The sequence below is a fragment of the Triticum aestivum genome, chromosome 7D (genome assembly GCF_018294505.1).
Source record: "Triticum aestivum cultivar Chinese Spring chromosome 7D, IWGSC CS RefSeq v2.1, whole genome shotgun sequence".
Lineage (NCBI taxonomy): Eukaryota > Viridiplantae > Streptophyta > Magnoliopsida > Poales > Poaceae > Triticum > Triticum aestivum.
The window spans coordinates 199,077,974-199,088,234 of record NC_057814.1 but is presented as its reverse complement, the minus strand read 5'-3'; positions in this window follow the sequence as shown (position 1 = coordinate 199,088,234).

The following is a 10,261-nucleotide window of genomic DNA, read 5'->3' as shown; positions in this document are numbered from 1 at the left end:
AAAACAGAATTTTTGATGTGCAATGCTGCCTAACATGTCATATCATATTCTTTTCTTTATAGCATGAACATTTGGACTTTTATATGGTTCAAAGCAATAGTCTAGTTTTGACATGAGACTTAAATACTCAACCATATCAACAAGCAACCATGTCTTTCAAAATATCAACGCTAAAATAAGTTATCCCTAGCCCATCATGCTCATTGATCAATTCATAAAACACACTCGCATATTAGCTACACCCAATGCTCAAGTACGATCATAGTGCCTCCTAGTTGGTGCTTTATAAGAGAAGATAGAGACTCAAATTAAAAAGAATGAATTCATAAAGTAAAATAAAGGCCCTTCGCAGAGGGAAGTAGGGATTTGTAGAGGTGCCAGAGCTCAAAGCGAAAAATATAGAGATAAAAACATTTTGAGAGGCATACTTTTCCCACAAAAGAAAATGACTTAGAGCTCCCAACACTTTCCATGCTAGATATATCATAGGAGGTTCCCAAACAGAAAATAAAGTTTATTCCTTTTTCCACCATACTTTCACTTTCCATGGCTAGCCGAATCCACGGTTGCCCTCCATACCAACACTTTCTAAGGAATTTATTATTTGACAACATAAAGTAAATTCATTTTTCATTTCGGGTCTGGGCATCCCTAATACGTTTGCCTTACTCTCGTGCAATGACAAGTGAATAAACACTCATCGTGAGAATAACACATCTAGAATGGAAAATATTGGCCACCCCTCACCGCCTCACGAGCGGTACAAGGACACAAAAGAGAAATTTATTTTGAAAATTAGAGATGGCACATACAAATTTGCTTAGAACGGCAAAAGAATACCGCATATAGGTAGGTATAGTGGACTCATGTGGCAAAACTGGTTTAAAGGATTTTGGATGCACAAGTAGTGATCATACTTAGTGCAAAATGAAGGCTAGCAAAAGATTGAGAAGCGACCAACCAAGAAATGAATAATCTCATAAGCGAGCATTAAGCATAATTAACATCGAATAATGCACCACAAGTAGGATGTAATTTCATTGCATGACTATTGACTTTCGTGCTTGCATAGGGAATCACAAACCTTAACACCAATATTCTTACTAAAGCACAATTACTCATCAACATGACTCACATATCACATCATCATGTCTCAAAACTATTACAAGGAATCAAGTTTATTTTGTCCAATGATATTCATGAAAGTTTTTATTATATCCTTCTTGGATATCTATCACTTTGGGACTAATTTTCATGTGTTGCTTTTGATAAGCTCAAACAAATATAAGTGAAGATCATGAGCTTAATATTTCTTTCTCTCAAATTAATTTAAGTGAAGCAAGAGAGAATTTCTTAAAAAAATACTAACTCTCAAACAAATTTAAGTGAAGCAAGAGAGCATTTCTTCAAAAATAACTAAGCACACCGTGCTCAAAAAGATATAAGTGAAGCAGTAGAGCAAATCCATAGCTCATAAAAATTTAAGTGAAGCATAGAGAGCAATTCTAACAAGTCATGACATAATTTTGGTTCTCTCAAATAGGTGTGTCCAGCAAGGATTCAAGACTTAAAACACAAAGAAAAACAAGCAAAGACTCATATCATACAAGATGCTCCAAGCAAAACTCATAGTGTGTGACGAATAAAAATATAGCTTCGAGTAAAATACCGATGGTCGTTAGAAGAAAGAGGGGATGCCACTCGGGCCATCCCCAAGCTTAGTTGCTTGCTTCTCTTTGGATAATAGCTTGGGGTGCCATGGGCATCCCCAAGCTTAGGCTCTTCTTACTCCTTATTCCTTCATCCATCGTAAGATAACCCAAAACTTGAAAACTTCAATCACACAAAACTCAACAAAATCTTCGTGAGATCTGTTAGTATAAGAGAACAAATCACTACTATAAGTACTGTAGTAAACCAATTCATATTTTGTTCTTGCATTATATCTACTGTATTCCAACTTTTCAATGCAAAAACTCATGAAAGAAAACCATAGAATCATCAAAACAAGCACACAATGCAAAGAAAACAGAATCTGTCAAACATAGAACAGTCTGTAGCAATCTGAATAACTCCAATACTTCTGTAACTCCAAAAATCCGGAGAAATTAGGACGTCCTGGGAAATTTTTATATCGATCTGGTGTAAAAAATTCAGAGCAAAAGCACGTTTCTATGATTTTTGAAAATTATTTTCACGAGCGCAAAAGTTTCAGTTTTTCAACAAGGTCAAATCAACTATCTCCCAAGAAGATCATAAAGGCTTTGCTTGGCACAACCACTAATTAAAACAAAAAAACACAATCATAATAGTAGCATAATTGTGCAAACACTCAATAACAGAAAGCAAAAAACAAAAATAAATTTTATTCATTGGGTTGCCTCCCAACAAGCATTATTGTTTCACGCCCCTAGCTAGGCAAAAATCAAGGATCTAAGTTTTGTCATCTTTGTTTCTAGATCCATAAGATGCCCTCATGATTAATTCATATGGTGACCTAATTCTTGTTCTAGGGAAGTGTTCCATTCCCTTCCTTAGTGGAAATTGAAATTTAATATTTCCTTCTTTCATATCAATCATGGCACCGATAGTGCGTAAAAACGGTCTACCAAGAATAATTGGACAAGACGGATTGCAATAAATATCAAGAACGATAAAATCTATGGGCACATAATTCCTATTTGCAAGAATAAGAACATCATTAATTCTCCCCATAGGCTTTTTAATAGTAGAATCCGCCAAGTGCAAATTTAAAGAACACTCTTCAATATCGGTAAGACCAAGCGCATCACATAAAGATTTTGGAATTGTAGAAACACTAGCACCCAAGTCACATAAAGCACTCATAATTTTTAATCTTGACTTTGATAGTAGGTTCCCACTCATCATGTAATTTTCTAGGAATTGAAACTTCTAATTCCAACTTTTCTTCAAAAGCTTTCATCATAGCATCAACAATATGTTTAGTGAAAGCTTTATTTTGTTCATAGGCATGGGGTGAATTTATCATGGATTGCAACAAAGAAATACAATCAACCAAAGAGCAACTATCATAATTAAAATCTTTGTAATCCAAGAGAGTGGGCACATCACTAGTTAAAGTCTTGACCTCTTCAAACCCACTTTTATCAATTTTCTCAACAAGATTTTCACCCTATGAATTATCGGGACGCCTTCTAGCTAAAGTTGACTCTTCTCCAGTCCCTTTTTCATCAATCTTAATTTTACTAAACAAGTAATCAATAGAAGAATAACCAATCATTTTAAGATCTTCATCACTTTTATGAAAGAAATCACTAGAAAACGCTTTTTCTAAAAATTCTCTTCTAGCTCTAAGCACAGCGGTTCTTTTCTTACTTTCATCCATAGAAACATAAAGAGATTTAATTGATTCCTCTACCTTAGGCACAAAAATTTTCGTCTTGAGATTTTCAACATCATGACAAATTCTATCAACACTTCTAGACAAATCATCAATCTTATTCAACTTTTATTCCATTGTAGAGTTAAAAACTTTTTGAGTGTTGATAAATTCTTAAATATTATTCTGAATATCAGAGGGGTTCCTATTATTATTATAAGATTGATTACCATAGGAATTATCATAATTATTAGAGGAATTACTAGGAAAATGCCTAGGATTAAAATTCCCTTTATAAGCATTGTTATTAAAATTATTGCGAGAGATAAAATTCACATCTTTGGCATCACTATTTTTCTCAATCAAAGTAGACAAAGGCACATCACTAAAATCAATAGGAGCACTTTTACTAGCAACCAATTTCATAAGAGCATCAACCTTTTCACTCAAAGAAGAAATTTCTTCAACCGACTTAACCTTTTTACTAGTAGGAGCTCTTTCGGTATGCCATTGTGAATAATTTGCCATGATATTATTAAGCAATTTGGTGGCTTCACCCAAAGTAATTTCCATAAAAGTACCACCCGCGGCGGAATCTAAAAGATTACGAGAAACAAAATTCAACCCTGCATAAAAATTCTGTATGATCATCCAAAGAGTTAACCCACGAGTTGGGCAATTCCTTAGCATCATTTTCATCCTTTCACAAGATTGTGCAACATGCTCATGTTCAAGTTGCTTGAAATTCATGATCTGGGTTCTAAGAGAAATAATTTTTGCGGGCAGAAAAAACTTTGTAATGAAAGCATCTTTGCACTTATTCCAAGAATCGATACTATGGCGAGGCAACGAAGAAAACCAATTTTTTGCATGACCTCGCAAAGAAAATGGAAATAATTTCAACTTCACAACATCATTGTCCACATCTTTTTTTCTTTTGCATATCGCATAATTCTACGAATGTGTTAAGATGGGATGCGACATCCTCATTAGGAGTACTGGAAAATTGATCTTTCATAACAAAATTCAGCAAAGCAGTATTAATATCACAAGACTCCGCACTAGTGGCAGGAGGAGCAATCGAAGTGCCAATAAAATCATTGTTGTTGGTATTTGAGAAATCACACAACTTGGTGTTCTCTTGAGTCATTGTGACTATGCAACAAGATTGCACTCAAAAACAGATCCGACAAGAAAACGGCGAACTAAAAAGAGGGCGAATAAAACGGCAAATTTTTGTGAAGTGGGGGAGAGGAAAACGAGAGGCAAATGGCAAAAAATGTAAATTGCGAGGAGATGAGATTTGTGATTAGGAACCTGGTAAATGTTAATGATGTTTCCCCAGCAACGGCGCCAGAAAACTCCTTTTGATGTCTACTAGAACTACGTCGGTATTTCCCCAAAGAGGAAGGCATGATGGAGCACAGCAACAGTAGGTATTTCCCTCAGTTGAGACCAAGGTTTATCGAACCAGTAGGAGAATCACGCAACACTACATGAACGGCACCTGCACACAAATAACAAATACTCGCAACCCGACGTGTTAAAGGGGTTGTCAATCCCTTTCGGGTAACGGCGCCCGAGATAGGCAAACAGACGTGAGAGAGTTGTACATATTGATAGATCGAACGCCAAATAAAATAAAGTGCAGCAAGGTTTTTTTGGTTTAATAGATCTGAAAATAAAAGCAAAGGAAAATAGATCGCAAAGGCAGATATAATAAAGAAGAGACCCAGGGGCCATAGGTTTCACTAGTGGTTTCTCTCGAGAAAAATAGCAAACTGTGGGTGAAGAAATTACTTTTGGGCAATTGATAGAACTTCAAATAATCATGACGATATCCATGCAATGATCATTATATAGGCATCACGTCCGAGATTAGTAGACCGACTCCTGCCTGCATCTACTACTATTACTCCACACATCGACTGCTCTCCAGCATGCATCCAGTGTATTAAGTTCATGGAAAAATGGAGTAATGCAATAAGAACGATGACATGATGTAGACAAGATCTATTTATGTAGAAATAGACCCCATCATTTTATCCTTAGTAGCAACGGTACATACGTGTCGGTTCCCCTTCTGCCACTAGGATCAACCACCGTAAGATCGAACCCATTGCAAAGCACCTCTTCCCATTGCAAGATAAATAGATCAAGTTGGCCAAACAAAACCCAAATATCAGAGAAGAAATACGAGGCTATAAGTAATCATGCACATAAGAGATCAAGCAAGACTCAAATAACTTTCATGGATAAAAACATAGATCTGATCATAAACTCAAAGTTCATCAGATCCCAACAAACACACCGCAAAAAGAGTTACATCATATGGATCTCCAAGAAACCATTGTATTGAGAATCAAACAAGAGCGAGAAAGCCATCTAGCTACTAACTACGGACCCGTAGGTCTACAAAGAACTACTCACGCATCATCGGAGAGGCACCAATGGACATGATGCACCCCTCTGTGATGGTGTCTAGATTGGATCTGGTGGTTCTGGACTCTGCGGCGGCTGGAATTGATTTTCGTCGACTCCCCTAGGGTTTTTGGAATATTGGGTATTTACAGAGCAAAGAGGCGGTTCAGGGGGCACCCGAGGTGGGCACAACCCACCTGGGCGCGCCTGGGCTCCCAGGCGCGCCCTGGTGGGTTGTGCTCCCCTTCGAGCACCCCCAGGTGCTTCTCCTGCCCACTGTATGTCTTCTGGTCCAAAAAAACCCACAAAAGGTTTCGCTGTGTTTGGACTCCGGTTGGTATTGATTTCCTGCGATGTCAAAAACATGCAGAAAACAGCAACTGACACTTGGCACTATGTCAATAGGTTAGTACCAAAAAATGACTAGAAAATGATTGTAAAACAACCAAGAATGATAATATAACAGCACGGAACAATGAAAAATTATAGACATGTTGGAGACGTATCAACGTGCTTATGGAAAAGAACTTGCATGACATCTTTTGTCCTACGCTCCCGTGGCAGCAGGGTCCTATTGGAAACTAACGGAAATTGGGGCCTCCTTTCAATAGAGTACCAGACCAAAGCATTAGCACTTAGTGAATATATGAACTCCTCAAACTACGGTCATCACCGGGAAGTGTCCCGACTATTGTCACTCCGGGGTTGCCGGATCATAACACGTAGTAGGTGACTATAACTTACAAGATAGGATCAAGAACACAAATATATTCATGAAAACATAATAGGTTCAGATCTGAAATCATGGCACTCGGGCCCTAGTGATAAGCATTAAGCATAGCAAAGTCATAGCAACATCAATCTTAGAACATAGTGGATACCAGCGATCAAACCCTAAAAAAACTAACTCGATTACATGGTAAATCTCATCCAACCCACCACCATCCAGCAAGCCTACGATGGGATTACTCATGCACGACGGTGAGCATCATGAAATTGGTGATGGAGGATGGTTGATGATGATGATGACGACGATTTCCCCTCTCCGGAGCCCCGAACAGACTCCAGATCTGCCCTCCCGAGGAAGAACATGGCTTGGCAACGGCTCTGTATCGTAAAACGCGATGAATCCTTCTCCCTCATTTTTTTTCTTCCCGAACGTGAATATATGGAGTTGGAGTTGAGGTCGGTGGAGGTCCAAGGGGCCCATAGGGACAGAGGGCGTGCCCCCCACCCTTGTGGCCAGGGTGTGGGGCCCCTTTGGTTGATTCTTTTGCCAATATTTTTTATTTATTCCAAAACTTATCTCCGTGAATTTTCAGGTCATTCCAAGAACTTCTATTTCTGCACAAAAATAACACCATGTCAATTCTGCTGAAAACAGCGTCAGTTCGGGTTAGTTCCATTCAAATCATGCAAGTTAGAGTCCAAAACAAGGGCAAAAGAGTTTGGAAAAGTAGATACGATGGAGACGTATCAACTCCCTCAAGCTTAACCCATCGCTTGTCCTCAAGCAATTCAGTTGACAAACTGAAAGTGATAAAGACTTTTACAAACTCTATTTGATCTTGTTGTTGCAAATATGTAAAGCCAGCATTCAAGTTATAAGCAAAGATTATGAACTAACCATATTCACAATAACATTTAGGTCTCACATTTACTCATATCAATGGCATAATCAACTAGCAAGCAATAATAATAAATCTCGGATGACAACACTTCCTCAAAAAAATCATGATATAATATAACAAGATGGTATCTCGCTAGCCCTTTCTGAGACCGCAAAACATAAATGCAGAGCACCCTTGAAGATCAAGGACTGACTAGACATTGTAATTCATGGTAAAAGAGATCTAGTCACAGTCATACTCAATATAAATTAATAACAATGCATACAAATGACAGTGGTGCTCTCTAACTGGTGCTTTTTATAAGAGGATGATGACTCAGCGATAAAAGTAAATAGATAGGCCCTTTGAAGAGGGAAGCAGGGATTTGCAGAGGTGCCAGAGCTCGAGTTTTTGAAATAGAGATAAATAATATTTTGAGCGGTATGCTTTCATTGTCAACATAACAACCAAGAGATCTCGGTATCTTCCATGCTACATACATTATAGGCGGTTCCCAAACAGAATGGTAAAGTTTATACTCCCCCACCACCAACAAGCACACTCCACGGCTGGTCCTAAACAACGGGTACCGTCCAACTAACAACAGTCCTGGGGAGTATTGTTTGCAATTATTTTGATTTGAATTGAGCATGGGACTGGGCATCCCTGTTAGCAGCCATTTTCGCGTGAATGATGAGCGGAGTCCACTCGTCGTGAGAATAACCCACCTAGCATGGAAGATATAGACATCCCTAGTTGGTACATGAGCGATTTGAGCATACAAAACAGATTATCATTTGAAGGTTTAGAGTTTGGCACTTGCAAATTTACTTGGAACGGCAGGTAAATACCGCATATAGGAAGGTATGGTGGACTCATATGGAACAACTTTGGGTTTATGGAAGTGGATGCACAAGCAATATTCCCGCTTAGTACAAGTGAAGGCTAGAAAAAGACTGGGAAGCGACCAACTAGAGAGCGACAACAGTCATAAACATGCATTCAGATTAACCAACAATGAGTGCAAGCATGAGTAGGATATAAATCACCATGAACATAAATATCGTGGAGGCTATGTTGATTTTATTTCAACTACATGTGTGAACATGTGCCAAGTCAAGCCACTTGAATCATTCAAAGGAGGACACCATCCTATCATACTACACACAACCATTTTAAAGCATGTTGGCATGCAAGGTAAACCATTATAAACTCCTAGCTAATTAAGCATGGCATGAGTAACTATAATCTGTAATTGTCATTGCAAACATGTTTCATCCATAATAGGCTGAATCAAGAACGATGAACTAATCATATTTACAAAAACAAGATAGGTCGAGTTCATACCAGCTTTTCCTCATCTCAATCATTTCATCATATATCATCATTATTGCCTTTCACTTGCACGACCGAACGGTGTGGATAATAATAAGAGGGCACATGCATTGGACTAAGCTGGAATCTGCATACATTTATTCAAAGGAGAAAACAAGGTAAAATGGGCTCTTTGTTAGATCAACAGTAATGCATATGAGAGCCACTCAACATTTTCATCGTGGTCTTCTCCTCTCGACCCCCAAACAAAAGAAAAGAAATTCAAAGAAACACACTGAAATAATTTTTGGAGTTTTTGCTTTTCCGAAGAAAGTAAAACAAGAACGAGAAAAACTATTTACACGGGAAAGCTCCCAACAAACAAAAGAAGAACGAGAAATCTTTTTGGGTTTTCTTTTAATACTACAACTACGCATGCATAGGAAGTAAACTAACTACAACTTTTTTTCTTAAGGTTTTTCAAGCACACAAAAAGAAAGCAGGAAAAGAAATAAACTAACATGGATAATACAATGAAAAAGTATGAACACCGACAACTGAAGTGAATCTGTGAACGTGAATGTAATGTCGGTGAGAAATACGTACTCCCCCAAGCTTAGGCTTTTGGCCTAAGTTGGTCTATGTCCATGGATCAAAGTAGCCCTCTCCGGTGTACTCAGGAGGATCCTGGGGGTTCCACTGGTTAGCGAGCTCCTATGGATCCCACTGATAAATAGACTCATGATATGGATCAGGTGATGGCTCTAGCTCATGAGCTGGGGATCGTGTCCCCTCCCAGTATGCATGAATGTCCACGGGAAAAACAAAGTACCTCCTTGAATGAATATCAAACAAAGTAGGTGCAGGCAAGGTAATAATCTGAAAAGTATCCTTGCTAAATATCAAGTTATAAATGAGTCTCCATTCCTCATCATAGCGAATAAACGTATGTGCTACCGTGCTGTCATAATCTAAGTAAATAGTGGGTAGCAGTTTCTCCTCTTATTCATGGTGCCTAATGGGTATCTCGAAGTGTCTAGCAAGGCGGGAGGCGAAGATGCCTCTGAATAGGACCCTTAGTACGGTTGAGACTCAACCGTTTAGCAACCATAGCGCCTAAACTGGAAGTTTTATCATGGAGTAAAGCATGTCGCAATATGGCAAGGTCAGGAGCACTAAGGCCTCCACTCTCCCCACGACCAATTAAACATCTCCCAGCAAATAATGAGTAGTAGCGCAAAACAGGAAAAATGTAAACTAGCCACTCTCGCTTCCGACACCCTTCTCCTTTCCCCTACGGTGACTTCATCAATAAAATCTTCCACATCGCTAGGACGTGGTTCCTCGACGCTACCCTCATAAGGTAATATACAAACCTCACAAAAGTCATAAAGCATCATCTCCTTATGCTCATCATATAAGTGAAACTCTACCGTGGGTGGTGATCTCCTAGCATGAAAATATTAGTGAGTAGGAGATGTTAGAGTTGTGTCGAATATCGTGGACAAGGTAGGTTACAGTTGGACTCCGAGTAGTATTGTGTCTAGATAGGATA